The sequence below is a fragment of the Cupressus sempervirens genome, chromosome 2 (assembly GCF_028749045.1).
Source record: "Cupressus sempervirens isolate cs-2001-9-10 chromosome 2, ASM2874904v1, whole genome shotgun sequence".
Lineage (NCBI taxonomy): Eukaryota > Viridiplantae > Streptophyta > Pinopsida > Cupressales > Cupressaceae > Cupressus > Cupressus sempervirens.
Window position 1 is genome coordinate 517,854,334 of NC_143119.1, and position 18,774 is coordinate 517,873,107.

General features: G+C 35.5%; 1 protein-coding gene across 16 annotated transcripts in view; it reads right to left on the minus strand.

Moving 5' to 3' along the window:
- The window catches only part of LOC149573232 (uncharacterized), a 408,940-nt gene that overhangs the window by 110,734 nt on the left and 279,432 nt on the right, over nt 1-18,774 (minus strand). The window lies entirely within an intron of this gene.

The following is an 18,774-nucleotide window of genomic DNA, read 5'->3' on the forward strand; positions in this document are numbered from 1 at the left end:
ATATCAGAGAGTAGTCAGGATAATTTTCCATGATATGACGCATAAGACCATGGAGGACTACATGGATGATACCTTGGTCAAGAGCGCAAAATGCAATATTCATTTTCAAGATTTGGGACCTATCCCAGATCACATGGAAAAATTCAGTCTAAGGCTTAATCCTAATAAATGTGCATTTGGTGTCACATTAGAGAAACTATTGGGATACATTGTGTTTGCAAAAGGAATTGAGGTGGATCTAGAGAAATTCCAAGAAACTATGGATATGCCACCACCTTTTTACATCAATCAAATGAGAGGCTTACAAGGAAGACTTCAATCTATTTGCAGATTCATCTCACAACTGGTGGATAGATCACAACCTTTTACCAAGAGTCTATGTAAATGTGTGAAATATAATTGGAGTCGGGATTGTGAGAAAAGCTTGACACAGATAAAACAATATCTTGCTAATCCATTGATCTTGATGCCCCCAATTTATGTCAAGCCTCTGATTTTGTATATCGCAGTAATCGAGACATCTCTAGGTATGTTATTAGCTCAAGAAAACCACAATAAAAAGGAAAGGGCTATTTACTATCTAAGTTGTACATTGATCTCTTATGAGATGAATTATAGTATCATTGAGAAAGCTTGCTTGGTAGTCATCTTTGCTTCCCAAAAGTTGAGACACTACATGTTTTCTCACACTACATGATTGGTGGCTAAAATTGATCCACTAAAGTACTTACTCAATAAGGCAAGTCTAATAGGAAGATTGGCTAGCTGGGTCATGATACTAAGCAAGTTTGACATCAAATATATTGAATGAAAGCCTATCAATGGATAAGTAATTGCTAGTCAACTAGTAGATACACCAATGCAAAGTTCAATTCTAACACTCACACACCAAACTTGGGTGATGTTCTTTGATGGTTCCTTCACACAATAGGGATCCAGTGCTAGATTAATCTTCATTACACCACAGAGATATTCACTACCTAAGGCATACAAGATTATGTTTCCTTGTACCAATAACATTGTAGAATATGAGACTTTGATTAATAGCATGAAAATTGTAGCTAAATGGAGAGTAGATCAACTAAATATCTTTGGGGACTCTCAACTCATAATCAACTAGGTTAATGATGTATATCAAACAAAGGATGAGAAATTTATCCCTTACAAATGCATGGTTGACAACATGAAGAAATACTTTTCTCATATCACTTTCTAGCAAATTCTTTGAGTAAATAACAAAGCAGCTAATGTCATGGCTACTCTAGCTTCTTTGATACAAATGTTAGAGAATGATCTCTGTCACGAGTTTCCGGTGGAAGCATTACTCTACCCTACTTATGATACCCCTGAGTCTAGGATGATCTATTCTATTGTAGGAAAAGATTCATCCCACTACCACCACATATACTCCTAATCTGCATGACCAAACCATTCAAGATGGTCTAACCTACAATTAAAAATATCACCTTATCCATAATGCTTCACGGTATGTCATTATTGTTGATGACTTGTTTAGGAGGGGCCTTGATGAAACACTCCTTAAGTGTCTACAATCTGAAGAGTCCAAATGCACATTAATCAACATCCATGAGGGTATTTGCGGATCTCACTCAAACAGCCTAACACTAGGTCATAAATTTATTAGAGCTGGTTACTATTGGCTGAATATGGAGCAAGAGGTAATCAAATATGCCAAGTCCTATAAGCAATGTCATCTCCATGGGAATCTAATCCATGCTCCAGCTAGGGAGCTCATTCCATCTACTACATATGGCCATTCCAACAATGGGCCTTTAATCTTGTGGGATGGATTCACCCATCTTCTTCTAATGGACATAAGTTCATTGTTATAGTTATAGACTACTTCATAAAGTGGGTTGAAGCGGTCCCTCTCTCAATAGCAAACGGAAAAACTATAGCTTTGTTCATCATGAATTACATCATATGCAGGTAAGGTGTACCTTCCTCCATTATTATTGACAATGGAGGACAATTTAAAAGCAAGGACCATAAGGAATTATGCAAAAAGTTTAGAATCACCCAACATTGATCTTCTATTTATTAAAGCCATGGTAATGGCCAAGAAGAGGCATCCAAAAAGGTGATCCTTAAGATCTTGCATCACACAGTTAGTAAATCAAGAAGGGACTAGCACCTTTAGATTAATCCTATTTTATGGGATTATAGAACAAGTATTTGAACTCCAATAGGTACAACACCCTTTGCTTCGGTCTATGGGGTGGATGTTGTACTTCTGATTGACGTTGAGATTCCTACCTAAAGAATCTCTATGAAGGGTCTCATTACTGACGATGACTACAAAATATCAAGGCTTCAAGAGCTAGTACTACTAGATGCATGTCAGCAAGTGGCATGCAATCATCTTCAAGCTTATCAACAATGTATGTCCATAAGCTACAATAAGAAAGTTAAGCCATGTGACTTCTAGCTGAGTGAATTCATTCTGAGAGAAAACCCTAAGAATCAGCAAAAAAGGGTCCAAAAAGGGAAGTTCAAAGCAACCTAGCTTGGTCCTTACATAGTCATTGTAGTATATGGATCTAGTGCTTACCAACTTTCTATAACTAAGGGAGAGGTGCTTAACGAGCCCATTAACACTCTCCACCTGAAGCAATTCTATAGTTGATCTGATTTTAGAAGCTTTTTGTATATATCTATATGTCCTGAAAAAATCTAAAAATTGTAAAAAGTCCTGAGAAAATCTATTATCTTTGTGAAAACCTAGCAATAGGTGCCTTTGGTAATAACAAAAATAAATAAATTGGAAAATACAAAACAATCAGAAAAGGGGAAAAAATACAAAAAAAAAAATTGAAAAATAAGAAAAGTGCCATCGGTGAAAACCTGGAAATAGGCATCATGGTAGCCAAAAATGGAATTTCTGCCAAAAAGGTGAAAACCTAATAAAATGGTGTCTCTTGTTCCCAATGTTATATCTTACAGTGCATCTTCAAGCTCATGTACAATTGCTTTCCTACTTTGCTTTGCTACTTTTCACTCATGTATCCATGGATTGAATCTTGTCATAACTCGAGGGCAACACCCTACAGTGTCATAGAATCTCTTTTGCGATAGTAACTAGTTGTTCTAATTGCATCTGCCTACTATTGCTAGTGTAATTCTTTTTTAAATTATCCTCATAGAATCTCTTTTGTGACAGTCACCAGTTGTTTTAACTACGTCTGCTTACTATCACTCACATCATGGTTGAGATTCCCCTCATGGAAGATCTCTCTTGCATCAATCACTAGTCATCCTAGTTGTGTTTGTCTATTGTCACTCAGTCCTACTCAGGTTATTCTTACTAAAGATTCCTCTTTGGCTTCAGTCACTAGTTGTTCGGACCGTGTCTACCTACTATTATCACCATGCTAAAGAGATTTCTTTCATATTTGATCTGAATATTAGCACTTGACATCAATTTTTTAACACAGAACACTTAACTCCAAAATGATGAATTTGTTTGGGATATGCTAAGCTTTTCTGTCTATTTTGCTTTTTCTTTATCATGTCTCTTTGAGCAACTCGATGATGTCCTTTTTGACTAAAGAAGCAAGGACTAGGGGCATGATCTTTTCTTTCCTTTTTGTTTGTGGTTTAGTTCCAAATAATCTAAAACACCCATATAATGGGGGTGTCCACTATAAGAGCCTCCATCTCATATTGGATGGTCATGTATACCTCAAATCCTTTTATATGGATAAATCAGTGAGGTTGGTTCTTTTCTTTATTTGTTGGAGAGAACTCTTTATGCTACAATAAATACTAATACTCATCATGTTAAGTAAACATATGGGTCACTGCGAGTATATATAGCACACTTTTGTCTTAGGTTACAAATGCAAGGGTTGTTGCAAACATAATACTTACTGATTACTTAGCATAAGAAGGATCTCTTGTGTGTCTGGTGTGTCTGCATGCAAGAAACATTCTTGTCATCCTAGCCTTTATGCTTTGATGCTTATGTTAACTTGCTACATTAAAAGGGACAAATGTTCTGGTCATTCTGACTCTATATGCCTCAAATGCTTACATTTAATCCTAACAAAACTAGAACATATGTCCAATTCATATTTCCATGATTGCAATGTCAGTGGGAATTGTATGGCATATGGGGTTCAACTATATGCTCAGTGATGAAAATTGAAGAAGCTTGCTAACCAAACCTAGGGTTTCATCTAGCATAGGGTTGCACTACATAAGTACATGGTTTGATGGAAAATCTACTTCTATCCTTCATGATGAGGAATTCCTAGTCTCTTCAACATATTATGATTCTTTATAGCTGCACAAGTGTTCAATTCTTTTCTTTGACAACAAAATACCTATCATTGTCAACAAAAAACATGGAACACTACATGAGATGTCAGTCCATTCACATTTGCATTCCTACATAATTTCATAATCCATCTCATCTACACTACATTCATACATCAAATCAAATATGTATCTATACATCACATCATATTTGCATTTCATAATCATAGCATAAAGATCTCGTGTACATCAACTTACAAGATAGACAATGACACATACACATGGTACTTGACTCAAATATATATATATATATATATATATCAAAAGAATACATTAGTACAAAAATGGATGTTTCTCGAGTGTTGTCGATCAAAAATGATAAAAAATGGTGCTAGCACACCAATGGATACATAGCTAGGTCAAAACTCAGAGAAATGTCAATCTAGCTCTCTCCTACTCCCTCACCTCCTGGAGGGCGAGGAGGAGGACAACGCAGTGGCAGAGGCATGCGTGGTCTTGCAACTAGCCAGGCACCTCCCAAATCTCGTGCATACTATGAAAATCGAGGCACCTACTCTACCTCATTTGAGAAAACTATTGAATAAGATGCAAAGTAATATGCAACTCTCACCATCTGTAGCTAGATTTCATCCTACTGCTACTCTACTCTCCGCTAACTGTGCATCCCTGACAGCTATCTGGATTTGTAGCTCTTTGAGCTATCATTTCACGATGTGTATCCTCTCTCTCACCCTACTCAATGCCTCTTATGTCTATGCTAGGATATTAGCTCCCACAGCATGCTGGTCTAGTATATCCTCATTAGCCTACTCCATTGGTTATTACTCCTCTATGTGATCTCTCTGCCATAGCCTTTCACTAGTCCCACTGCCTCTAGCACTTGGATCAGATCCCATCTATCGAGCTAGTATCTATACCTATTAGACCCTATGCCTCACCTACTAAGGTGCCTATTGAGGTTCCTACTAGGGTACTTATGGTGGTGCCTACTACAATGGTCCCTATGGCCTAGGAGCTCCCATCCCCACTAGATCTATAAAATGAGGGAAGGGATAGCTAGCAAAGTACACCTAATGGGCTAGCATCATCCCTGCATCTGCCACTGCTGGTAGGTAATCCCACTATGTCGCAACCAAGTTGCACACATCAATCATGGATCTCCCTAGATCCAACCTCTATGACCACCCATGGCTCAAATCCCTTGGTAGCTACGCATAGGAGTAGTACTCTTGTGATATATCTTAAGGATGCCCATACTAACACCACACATGAATAATAGAGAATCTCTCCACAATCTGTGTTGATCAGCCTATTAATGGCCATGATGCAAACATGTAGCTCAACCCCTGGATGCATCATCCCAATCCTTAGTCTCTCTCTCTAGGGAAGCCAAATGACGGATACCAAGTCATCAAGATAAGCCCTCCACTGCTTAGTCTTCCCTAGAGTTTTCTAGGTAAGATGGCCTTTGTACTTGCAAATATGTGGCTCTGATGGCTGCCTCTCATCCTCAAAAATGGGTTGCGTCACTAGTAGATGCTCCCATGTCTAGATCTGTAGAACATATACCCTGACAACCATGCTCCTCCTCTCATGGTAAATAATCTCGTGCATCTCATGAAACATATGCATGAGCATGCACTAACCCCATCCAAATCTCTCTAGGGCATCCAACATCCTCTAAAGCATCTGACCCCAACCACACTCTAATCTATGTTGCCCTCTATCAAGCACCAGGAAATAGCTAATGAAGATTGTCAAAGCTGAGGCCAACCTGTGGGTAGGACCATAAGTATGAACAAGCTCGTCCCGTGTGATAGCATGCCCTATAATCAAGTCTTGTTGGAAGATGGCCTGAAGTGCCTCTGTGCTTGCCCTTTGAGTTGTATCGTACACTACCTTCAACCTGTGAAATGGGATCTGCAGTATCCTACATATATCCTTAGGAGTCACTATCATCTCTCCCTATGGTGGGTGGAATGTGTTTGTCTCCAAATGGAAATGCTCCACCAATGTAGTATATAGGTTGTGATTCACTAGTACTGCTAGGATCTGGCATAAATGTGATAACCCTAGTCTATCTATGTGCACCATATCGATGGCATCAAGGCTCTGCAATAGAGCTCAATATGGTGGATAATGAGAAAAAAATCCAATATCATCAAAGATTCCCTATGCACACTTGAAAAAAAACACGAAAAATGGTCAATATCCACTCAACAAGTCAACACGATGAAAAACCAGAAAGCAAATTTGCAACAAAACATCAAAAATTCAACTTTAAATTTTGCAAATGACACCAGATTTTTGCATAGAAATGCAATTTCTCATTTGAGATTTCACATCTTTGCATCAGAAAGTAGGTCCTCATGCGAGGAACGACTAGCTATTCAATGAAATGCACCCAAAAATTGGGACTTTTCATGCGAAAGATGGGTATCTCCCTTGTAAGAAATCTCACCACCCCATGTGAGGAAATGCTAGCATGATGAATCCTCACATGAGGAAAGACTGGCTTCGTGTGAAGAATGAGATCCTCATGCGAGAACCAATGGAGAAAAACTTCAAAGATTGTAAAAATGTACTAAAACACCTTGAAATGTGTGAAAAATTAAAGGTGAGCCAAGGTTATAGACTACTCACTGGAGGTCCATAGTTCATTAGTCATCTATGTCGACAAGAGTGCTTAAAACAATGAGAAGACATGGGGACCACCATTTAAGCCTTAGAGCTCTCCTATTCATTAAAGACAAAAGTGCAAATGATTTGAAAATGCACAAAAATCACCTCCTTGGCTAATTTGAACACTCTTAATCCATTTTTGGGATCGAATTTGAAATCTGGCACACTTAAATAGCTCAAAATCGCATTTTAAATTTTTTATGATCAATGCGATCAAACACTTGTGTAATCCAATTATTTTGATACTTTCTAAATTTTGGCATCTTTTCACATCACATTTTCCTCAAAAATCTTTAATTTTATTGGAAAAAGTCAACTATGGTCAAATCTAATCAAACTTGGTCTTCTAGACCTCAATATCACTTCAAATTGAATCTAAATTTTCTTTTGATTGTTCTAATCTCTTCTATGATCTTTTCACTTATAGAGTTCTTCTATATCTCTTGCTTCACTATTTTATATCATATTTTTGGTGTGTCATCTTTCAATTTTTCTCTGAGGGGGTAGGATGATTACATCATTCAACCTGAGTTTTAACTCAATTTGAATCTTCATCGCTTGGGGTGTCTTGTTCCTAGCTTATGTCCTCATCACTAGGGGCATCTCATCACTCGGAGAATCTTGTTCCCTTTTATCTGACATCTTTTTCATCTATCCTATCTTTTCATTAGCTAATCACACCTTATAATAATCTTTATTAGAATTCGATGGACAGTTATCGGGGTAATCTAAACCCTAACTCATGAGGATGAAGGCTCATTCTAGGGATGATTCTAGAGCTTATGATTGGATCTTGTTATCTTTTATATCTAGGTATCTTGGTGTTCTATCTGGATCCCTTAAGGTTAAGCTTTGTTCTAGAGATAATCTTTAAAAGCTTGTCAATCTAGGTATCTAGGTGTTCTATTTAGATCCCTTAAGGTTAAGTTAAGCTTCGTTCTGGAGATAGTCTTTAAAAGCTTATAACTCTTGGTATCTAGGTGTTCTATATGGATTCCCTAAGGTTAAGCTCCATTCTAGAGATAGTCTTTAAAACCTTATCACTCTTGATATCTAGGTGGTCTATTTGGATTCCCTAAGGTTAAGCTCTATTCTAGAGATAATCTTTAAGAGCTTATCAATCTTGGTATCTAGGTGTTCTATTGAGATCCATTAAGGTTAAGCTTTGTTCTAGAGATAGTCTTTAAAAGCTTATCACTCTTGGTATCTAGGTGTTTTATCTGGATTCCCTAAGGTTAAGCTTTGTTCTTGAGATAGTCTTTAAAAGCTTATCACTCTTGGTATCTAGGTGTTCTATCTAGATTCCCTAAGGTTAAGCTTCATTAATCTTTAAAAGCTTATCAATTGGTCTCTATGTCATCAATTTCATAACCAATCTTATCAACTTTAGGTATCTAGGTGTTCTATCTAGATCCCTTAAAGTTAAGCTCCATTCTAGAGATACTCTTGAAAAGCTTATTGATGGGTTCTTGCATCATCAAATTGCAGAATCAATCTCATTTCTTGATCTATGCATCATGCTTTCTGATTTTCTTTGAATTGAACGCGTTGCTCGCACATTCATTCAAAGAGGGGAAAATGTAATGCCCTAAAATTGGCACATTGCCATATTAACCAACTTTAGTTTATTCTATTCTTTCTAAGTCATATTTTAATAGGCAATTCTTATTCTGATACTCGCTACTTGACCTAAGTGTCAAATGTAGGAAACCCTAATCTACATTTATCATATTACTCATTTAATTCCTAAAGTATTGAATCAGATTAGCTGCATTAAACCTATTGATTAGATCTAATTTAATTATAAGTGTTTATACTTCGCTAAAATTAAATTATTTCTTTATCTATGTACAAAGTAATTAAATATATTTGATTTAATTAAATATTCTCATTCTAATTGTTGAATTTAATTATTCAATTAAGAATACTCAATTATGAGGTCATATTTAATTTTCTTGAATCAAATATCTTCTCCAATATTCTCTCTTTAGCTCAAAAATGGAAACCCGTAGTTCATTGAAATCAAAAAAGGAAAGAAATCAATTAATTCCTTATTTCACTCAAAAGAAATCAATTAACTTCCTTTTCATAAGGAAACTTTCCTTTCTAACTGAATCTCATCTCTAATCTAGACCGTTCATCCCATTTAGACCGTTCATCCCATTTAATCTTGATCATTGATGGATTTTGGGGATTCTTTTTAAGAGGCTTCTAATCCCTCATTACGAGGTTGGAATTTGAATTGCATCGAATCTCTATCAAATTGCATACTCACTTGTTTTATGTTATCATAGCTTTTCATTACTTAGCATCAATATCATCTAGTTTAATACAATGCATACATATAGATTAAATTATTTTTCTTATTCCTAGATTAAACTACATTTCTCATTTAGACTAATTGCAAGATCATATAGTTGCATAAAATCCTTTGTACTAAAAGGTTTGGTTTCCTACTTCTCGGTTTGAGAGCAAATAGGAAAAATCCTTCTAGTTAGAAGGCAACGGGTCATTTTGTTGGATCTTTCAAATAAACAATTTGATATTTATTTTGAGATGATCTTGCAGGTAAAGACTATGTTGAAATGTATGTGAGGATTTGAGGCCCTCAATTTCACATATACTATAGATATTAGCTGAGGAAGAGAAGCAGATAGAACAGAGTATGGATAAGATAGTTGGAGAACATAAAAATGAGATAGAAAAGAAAGAAAGAACCCAAGTTCTAATAGCTTAGTTAGATACTCTTATGCCTAAAACACAAGATCAAGGTGCATTTGTGAATGTAGAGAAGGAAAAGGACAAGAGTAAAGAGATAGGTGTGACTACCAAGCATGACGAGAAATTAGCAATACAAACATTGGTAACTTTACCAAAAACTACTATTGCTACTCCTCCTAGTCAAGCTCTTCATAGACTGAGTATAGAATCTATGCCCCTACAATCATCACGACCAAGTCCAAGAACATCCAAGAATCTTAGGAGTAACTATCTTAGCTCTATAATCTTCCATTACATCAGTTAGTTTGTCTAACTCCTCGACATCTAGGATGATGATATTGTCAGCTTGAATCATCCAATAGTCATGCATTTTTGCTAGCTCATCCACTTTGGCAATCCTTAACTGCAACTTCTCAAATGCCCTCCTTATGACCAAGTCAACTGATGAAAGTTCCTGGGTCTTTGACATCTAGAAATTGAGTGGATCGGTAACTTCATCAATAAATACTAGGAACTTCGAATTCATCCTCTCAATATCTACTAATTTTCCATTGGTGGACACATATGATTTTGTGTGCAATACTTTAAAATATTCAAATAGCTTCTCAATGACTTCCTACACCAGGTCATGCACATCCTTAGTCTCATTCAAAGACCTCATAGAAATTTCCACTATGAATTCCAAATATTGTTTCCAATGAAACAATCTCTCTTTGCCCATTTTGATGATCCTATGAGTGATGGCAACATTGGCCTTCATGTCGATGACCTCTTGCAATAGGGTCATCTTCTCTATCAAACAATTTGTTGCCTTCTGCATGTTGATATGATGGCTAGAAGTTATCTCCCTCAACTTGTCAGCATCCGACAATAGATTTTCCAAATTTTCAATCCATGGGGGACCTTGAGCCTTCATCTGATCCACCCATGTTTGGCCAATTTGCCTAAATGGTCTTTTTTGTTGTACATTCAGAATTAAATTCTTGTTCTCCTCTACATTCAGTTTGAATTAGCTTGTTGAGGTACTCCCATGTGCATACTTTATATACTCCATCAATTCTTTGTTTGAGGCCTTGAGGATCTCTTTTTCCACTCTCTACTCCTCTAGCCTGTTCTTAATCTTCTCATTAGTATACTTACATATATTAACCATGGAGTCATGAACATGGATCCCAAGATCCACTGTTCTAATTTGGAAGTCATTCATTGTAAGCTCATGGAACTTCCCCTCTTTTTGTGGATCTACTATCTCCACCAACATGTGGCCTTTAGAAGGACCAATATAGACAATGTTTTAATTGATTTCTGACTCTTTTTCTTCTTGAAGGGTGCCAAAGAAGAAGTAGCTTGTGTGATAAGATCCTTTGATGGGGTGACTTCTTCATACCTCTACTTCTTTCAATTAATGGTTTCCTCTAGCCATGACTTAGTTGAGAGGACATTGATTGCAGATTATGGGGTAGTAGGATCAAACAACTTCATTGGGACTAGGGGAGTTTGGTTTCTTTAAGAAGCAACAAGGAAGGTAGAAACTTTAGTCATTAAGAGAGACAAATTATCCCCTTGCTATGATTTAGCTTGTCCATCCATGGGGTTAGTGTTACCATCCAGATTGATGACTTGAATAGGGGAGGCAAGCTTGGACATAGATTTCTCTTTCTCTTTCTCTTGGTCCCCTTCCTTGTCCCCAACTTTTCCAATATATGGAAGACAACCACCTCCACAAGTAGGAGTGATTGGAACATTCTTGTCCAAGGGTTGGTCTCCACCTTGGCCTATAGACTAAGTTGGGCCTGCAGATGTTGAAGTAGCAACCATAGTGGTAGTCATTGCAGTTGCTTGGGCAATTCCAGAAGATACTCCACCAGTAGAACCAGTCAATCACATTCTCTTCTTCCTTGCTCGGGTCCACTCTACCCACTTGTCCATCCTCTTGACAATTCCATGCATTAGGACCTCCATGGTGTGAATGCCAAGAACTATAGGCAAGGTAGACACAATGCGAGTCTACTCATAAGATGAGGGATGCATGTAGATTTCATCATCTGCAATGTCAGAAATTCCAATAGAATCATTATACAATTTAACTTCATCAATTGTTAACTGGGGACCAAAACTTCTCCCAGGTTTGATACTCAATAAGACAACTAGAAAAGTAATCTTCAATGTCTAGAACATGTTTGTAGGTGTATCGAAGCTTCAAATGATCTCTCACAATGCTCATTGTTTCATACTAAGGCTAGAGTACATCGTAATCAATCAACTTGACTTTACTTTCAAAAATCTTCACTACATTCTAAGCTTCAAATCTAGAAGCATAGGAGTAGGGTCCAACCATTATGGGGAAGGAAATTATGGCTGTTCTTTTCACATTTTAACACCAACTGTTCACTTCAAGAATTTGGTGACACAATTTGACAAGAACAACCTTGTCCTCCGGGTATCTTGGAAGTCTTTTGGGAAAGCCATCAAAACAACCTATCTGTAGGTAGGAGAAGTCCAAATTCTAGTGAAAATCTCCTCTCAGGGAAGCCTTGGATTCTTGACACAATCGCATTGTAAAGCTGTCATTCACTGCCACATATTCCTCAAAGCTTGTTTGCACCTATAGGTGTGGGTAGAAATCATACACCTTTGTATGTTCATTATAATTCTAAATGCTGGGAAGGTTAGGCAAGAGGTTATGCATAGCCAAGGCATAGATTAGGTAAGAGGACATGCAGAAATGTTAGAATCCTGTGGCCAAATTCATTTGTGAGGCAAGCTCATCATAGATGATCTGGACCTAGTCGATTTGTAGACCTTTGGTAGAAAGAGCTTGCACCAGGAAAAATGGTGCTCAATAAACTCTAGAATTTTCTCCTTTCCCTTTAGTCTTAGTAGCAAGGCAAGGATATCTCCAATTTCCCTTTTTAGATTGGTCCCAAAAAAGGTCTTGGGCATCTTAGTCTTCTTTGAGCAAGGCATTTGAAACTAGGTCTTCTACATATCCTCCCTTCTAAGGGTCTTCTTCTCACTGAACATGAATACAAAGGAGTTGAAGTCGATGTCACAATACTCTTCCTTCATGGGTATGCTAAATATAGATTGCATTATAGCATTATTGATTAAGAGGATAGACTAATTAGAAAACTAAATCTACTTTGTTTCTAGATCGTATCTCTTAATGCACTCTCTTACTAGCTTTGGAGCTTTTATAGCCATGGGAAATCTAGCCACCTCTACTAATCCACTTTCTTTTAAATTTGGAGTGATTGGGTCAATAGGTTGAGAGTTAAGTCTTCTATGGAGATCATTTAAATCATAAAACTTGAATGATGTATTTGTTAAATCCATCAACTCACCCTCTAGGCCTATAAGCTTATCATAACCTGCAACTTTGATTGTTATTTACTATGATTGCACATGATGAAATTCTTGATAAATAGTCATTTTAAAATACTTGAGGAAACAAATTTTAGGCAATTCCAATGAAATAGATATAGAAATCTGAATGTTGGTGCCACATAAGTGAAATTTGTAGGAGTTGATGAAATCCAACTCCACAGCTTGCCAAGATCACCTGCATGCAAATAACTTGTCGAAGGGAAACCAAGAAGGAAGAGGTGGAGCTTGGAAAAACCCTAAACAAACATGAGAGAGAACATATTATAAAACAATGAAAATGTATTTACAATGAAAATGAGTTATGAGTCAAGAAAATACAATGAGAGAGCCTAAATATAAATGCCTCATGGAAGCTTGTAGAACAAGCTGGAAAGTGGTAGAAGATAAGGTTGACAACTAAGCATCCACAAAAAGGTGGAACATGCTAGAAGGGAACAAACTCCCGTGTTGTCAATAACTCATCACTACAACTATTAACTTCTAAATATTAAATAAATACATTAACCTAAGTAAGCTTAAGTAAATAGAATAAATAATTAATAATTAATTATTTACTCTAACAAAATTAAGTTCAGAAAATGATCATAATGGTAGGATTTGCATTAAATTTCATAATCAATGACTATTTACACTTTCCTTTTTCATGCACATAAAAAATCTTAACCCTAAAAGCCTTGTTACTTTAATTAAAGTAAAGTCTTATTATTAAAGGCCACTTACCAAAACAAGGACTTTAGTTTAGTGGAAAGTGCCTCTTTTCCCTTTAGAGTATGGAATGAAGACCTAGTAGATAACCTAACATGTGTGGGGGAGAGAGAGAAGATCAACATTTCCATAATATCCAAGGATAGAAAACCCCTCTAAAGGAAACATTTTCCAAAGCAAAGATAACTTTTCAACAACTTCCTTTTAATCTTGATCTTATGGCTACAAGGTGAGGTCTCAAGCATGGATCATTCATGATGGGCTCAAAATAGTTCCTTTAACATCATGCTCATCCTTCTTATACGTAAATAGTTAAAATTGGCACAATCCATATTAGCTTAGGAAGTAGAACAAAATAATTGTGTTTCCATTAGCAAGCAGCTAGAAACCCACAGATATGTCTTTCTTCATAAAAGTATATTTCTACCTCTACAACTTAACTCGAGATCTTCCTTACTTCGATTTACACCTTCATGGATCATTTAATCATGATACAATCAAGTGTACAGCTTGTTGATACCTTTGGGTTCATTCTTGATGAACTTCACCAAGGGGGAAAACTAGCCCGATTGCTGAGAATCCATGGGACATGGAATGTTGAAGCAAGATAGCAAATAGGAAACAAGGAAGACTTACTTCTCATCAGGAAGATGCCTAAAACACATCCCATGTACACCTAATCACCTAGACCCCAAATGCATTATAATAACAAGAAACCTATGTGGAGAAATAGGTAAAAGCAAAGAAAATGAGACCCAAAAAACATAGAAAGTGAGAGCCTTGGGAATGATGAGAAGTAAGTTACCTAAAGGCTACTTAGACATCAATTTGGGATAGAAACCTCAATGAATACCAACAATTATAGCTGACAAGGGAAAAAATAAAAGTTGGCAACAGTCATCAACTAGGTTCTTCTTGGGATATATTCAAACCATATTTAGATATTAAGGGGGCAATAGGGAGTGAAGCATGTCGGAGCACTCTACTATGTGTTGAATTAAAGCCAATTTTAATGGGAGGACTAAAGGGAACCCTAGGCTAGTTGGTTGTAAGGGAGTGATAATAAATGGTTTTGGTTAGTGTATTGATGCAGTAGTACTCATGTTGGGACCTCAGACCAACCACTGTGTAGAATCCATTGTGGCTCTTCATTCTCTCATACTCACTAAGAACAAGGTGTGGTTGGAAGGTGATTACAATAATATTGTTTAATGTCTTAAGGGCCTAATAACCCCTTAATGGTCCATCAACAATATTATTAATTAAGGTAGGGATTATACTACAAATTCTTTTGAGTCTTTATACTTATCCCATGGTTCTAGATCTAAATCAAAATTGTAGATGACTCTCTTACAACCATTGAACTTAAAGGGCTAGAATACATATCCCATGGTTCTAGATCTAAATCAAAATTGTAGATGACTCTCTTACAACCATGGTTCTAGAATATATATTGTTTGATGTCTTCAGGGCCTAATAACCCCTTAATGGTCCATCAACAATATTATTAATAAAGATAGGGATTATACTACAAGTTCTTTTGAGTCTTTATACATATCCCATGGTTCTAGATCTAAATCAAAATTGTAGATGACTCTCTTACAACCATTGAACTTAAATCTAATAGTCAAAAAATATGATAGGGTGAGATAGATTTTCTTATTAATGATAAAATATTTCCTTGATTATGAAAAGGTATATGGAAAGTGGGGTGGTTTGGATGATGATTACAATGTTACTTCCCATGGTACAAGAATTAATAAAAGGCAAAAATCGTTTTCCTTTTGACACCAAGAGTAGTAATTATGATATTAATTTGCACACTTTATGGGTTCTCTTTCTTTTTAGGTAGTTTTTTGGCTCTATTCTTGGTTAAGTTATCTATATTTTCCTCTTTTTGTTGTGTATTAGCTTCCTGAGTGTGGTGGGAGAGTTCTTTTCTATGAATATGGGAGGTCTTAGGAAAAGGGGAGAGGCTCTTTTTTATGATAATTAAAAGAGAAATATTAGTATTTGGGAAAATTAATATGTGGGAGGCTTAACACCTCTCATGGAGAATTTTTATATTCATAATCTTTTGATTACCAAGATTTTCAAGGAGTGATATGAGGGAAATATTATCATTTCTAGGAAAAAAATCAGTGTTCGTGAGGGGGTTAACTTTGAAGTCATTGTTTTGTTGTGTGCTACAGAAAAATTCTATATGGACATAATTTTTTTGCATTTTTTGGTGAAGAAATTCTTGAAGGAGGATGAAAGGAAGGACCTCATCAAGATTAACAATACTTATTATTCACCTTCTACCATAAAAAATATGGAGAAAGGTTTTGAGAGTCATAATGTAGTATGGCATGTTGGATGGAAGTTACGCAAGGGTCTACACTTAGATTACTTCATCCTACTTGGTCACTTCCTCCATAACTAAAAGGTTTCTATCCTTTAATACTCATTCTCTTAGATGAGTTCGAGCATAAATGGTTCAAGAATTAAAGAGGATATAAACCTACCCCACGTGAATGACTTATAGTTTTTGTTTTTGAGTATTTCAAATCTAATGCTATTGGTCCTACAATTTTTGAGAAATTTTCTTATGAAGAAGATACATAGCTGGCCCAAGATGTTGATGAAGGGGACTACTATAAAATAGATATTGTAAAAGATTTCGATTTTAAGTTTTGAAAGAAAGGATTGGCTAAAAAGAAGGCAAATCTTTGGCCTCTTCTTTTTCCAAGAAGAAATATCTTAGGTCTCTAAGAAGAAGGGTAACAAGAGAAAAAATTATGAGATTTAGGAGTTGCTAGATGAAGACTATGATGATGGAGAGGTGAACATGAATACTGACTTGGAGAATATGGGCTCCACATTGAAGAAGAAGGCCCAAACCTCGTAGAGAGACAAAATCCCTAAGGAGATTTTCCATGATTGGTCATCACCTTTACCTCCTAATGCAACACAAGACCAAATAGGAGATGAAGATGATACCATTTTTGTTAAAGATACTACCCTTCCAACAATGGAGGAAGTGAAAGTGATTAAGGAGCCTGCCACCCCTTTAAACCCATCTATTTCTTGTAAGAATTTTTTTATTGCTTTGGGTTCTAATAATGTTTGGGTTAATGGAATTCCCTAATGGAGTCTTCTATGCTAGTTCTTAGTGACTTTATCTATGAATAGGAGATTAATCTCCCACATATTGCTAGAGATGGTGTTGTGGATATCTTAAGTCATTAAGTTGTACTTCCATTAAATTAGGGATATCAAGATTAAACATCACTCCCTAAACAAAAAGTTATAGTAATTAAAGGCTTCTATTATGGGGAAGGATATAGTTATTGTTATTTCCATGGGTGGTTTTGGTAAGGATAGAGTTGACATTAATGAGTATAGGGGTATGAAACTCAAGGATCTGGAGGAAAGCCTCTCCACTTTGGAGAAAAAGAATATGGGTTTACAAGAAGTCTCAAATACATAGGAAATGAGCATTACAAGCTCTTGAAGGCCTCTATTTATCACCTAAGTAATCCAGTCTCCAAGCTAGAGAACACTAGAAATGAGAAGGATATAATCCAACTTGTTGATGACAAAGATAACCCCTTGGGGACCATGTTTGGCCCTAGATAAAGGAATCAAGTGAACACACACAAGAAGGACCAAACTACCAAGAAAGAGATCCTAGGCCTTAAGAAGGCTTAGATAACATGGAGAAACTTGAGCTTGAGGTTTCTAAGTTGCTCAAAAAATTTTCTTAGTGTCTATTAGGAGATTGTGTGGTTCTTTGTTGTTTGTGTTCTTGTTTATTTCTGGTTTTTTTTTAGTGAGCATTTTGGTGGTGGCTTTCATTTGTCATGTTATTAATGTTTTTCTTTTTCTTTCTTGATCATGGTTGGGCATAAATGGTTTATCATTTTTAATCCTTTTTGTAAAGAGTTTTAGGTCCCCTTTGAAAGATTCTTTTATGTCACAAGGAAAATAGAATCTTAAAAGATGATTTTACAAAGTTACTTAGATATATTTAAGCCAATTGTTTCAAATGTTGAGAGAGGAGCTCAAATAAATATAAACAATGTAGTTTTTATGACTATTGAGTCACTATAGTTATCTTTTTTTTTCATTTACAAAGATAGATGTTGGAATGGTCAACACTAATGCACACATGCAAATCAAGATTTCATGGACACACATGTTTTATTAGAATATTATTATGAATTAGGAATTTCGATGAGATTGTCTCACTAATAAATGAAATCACAATAAGTATAGATATAATTATTCAAATGGTTTATAATAGTCAAGAAAACTTTTAAATTTTCCAAGATAAATGAACTAAGAACTTAATTTGATACTATATTTCAATAAGGTGTTGAGATTTGATTGTTATGTTAATAGTGCAATATCGAGATCTATTTGAAGTTGCGATGACAAAATCATTTCATACTCAATGATGAAAAAGTAAAATAACTAATATGTGAACTATATGCTATCATATAACGATAGATGGATGAATACAGTTATTGTTGCAAATTTGTATATTTGGTCTACAGAGCATCAAGCATTATGGTTTATCTCTAAGGAAGTTATTTCAAGTGATGAAATATTTGTTTTCTTCTATAAAAATCTGAAATTTACTAAACTAACATGACTTAAGTAAACGTATATTTGTCTATAGTTTGGTGCAATTAGAATTCATCAACTATGGTTCAATAAGAGAAGTATAAATTGGAGATGAAGTTTTCAAAAAGTATGAACATATATGAAAGTAATCAAGATTTAGAAAAAAAATTGTTTGAATATTTTTTTTAAACAAGATGGAGTGTTACTCAAATAAAAATAATCTTACATATTGTAAGGATTAATGAAATCATTTATAAAAGAACACAATAAAGAGTTAAATATAATTTAACTTTAATTAAATATTAGAATAGTTGAAAAAATATATAATTTTAAAAAAATAACATATAAATATAATTGTTATTTTAATAT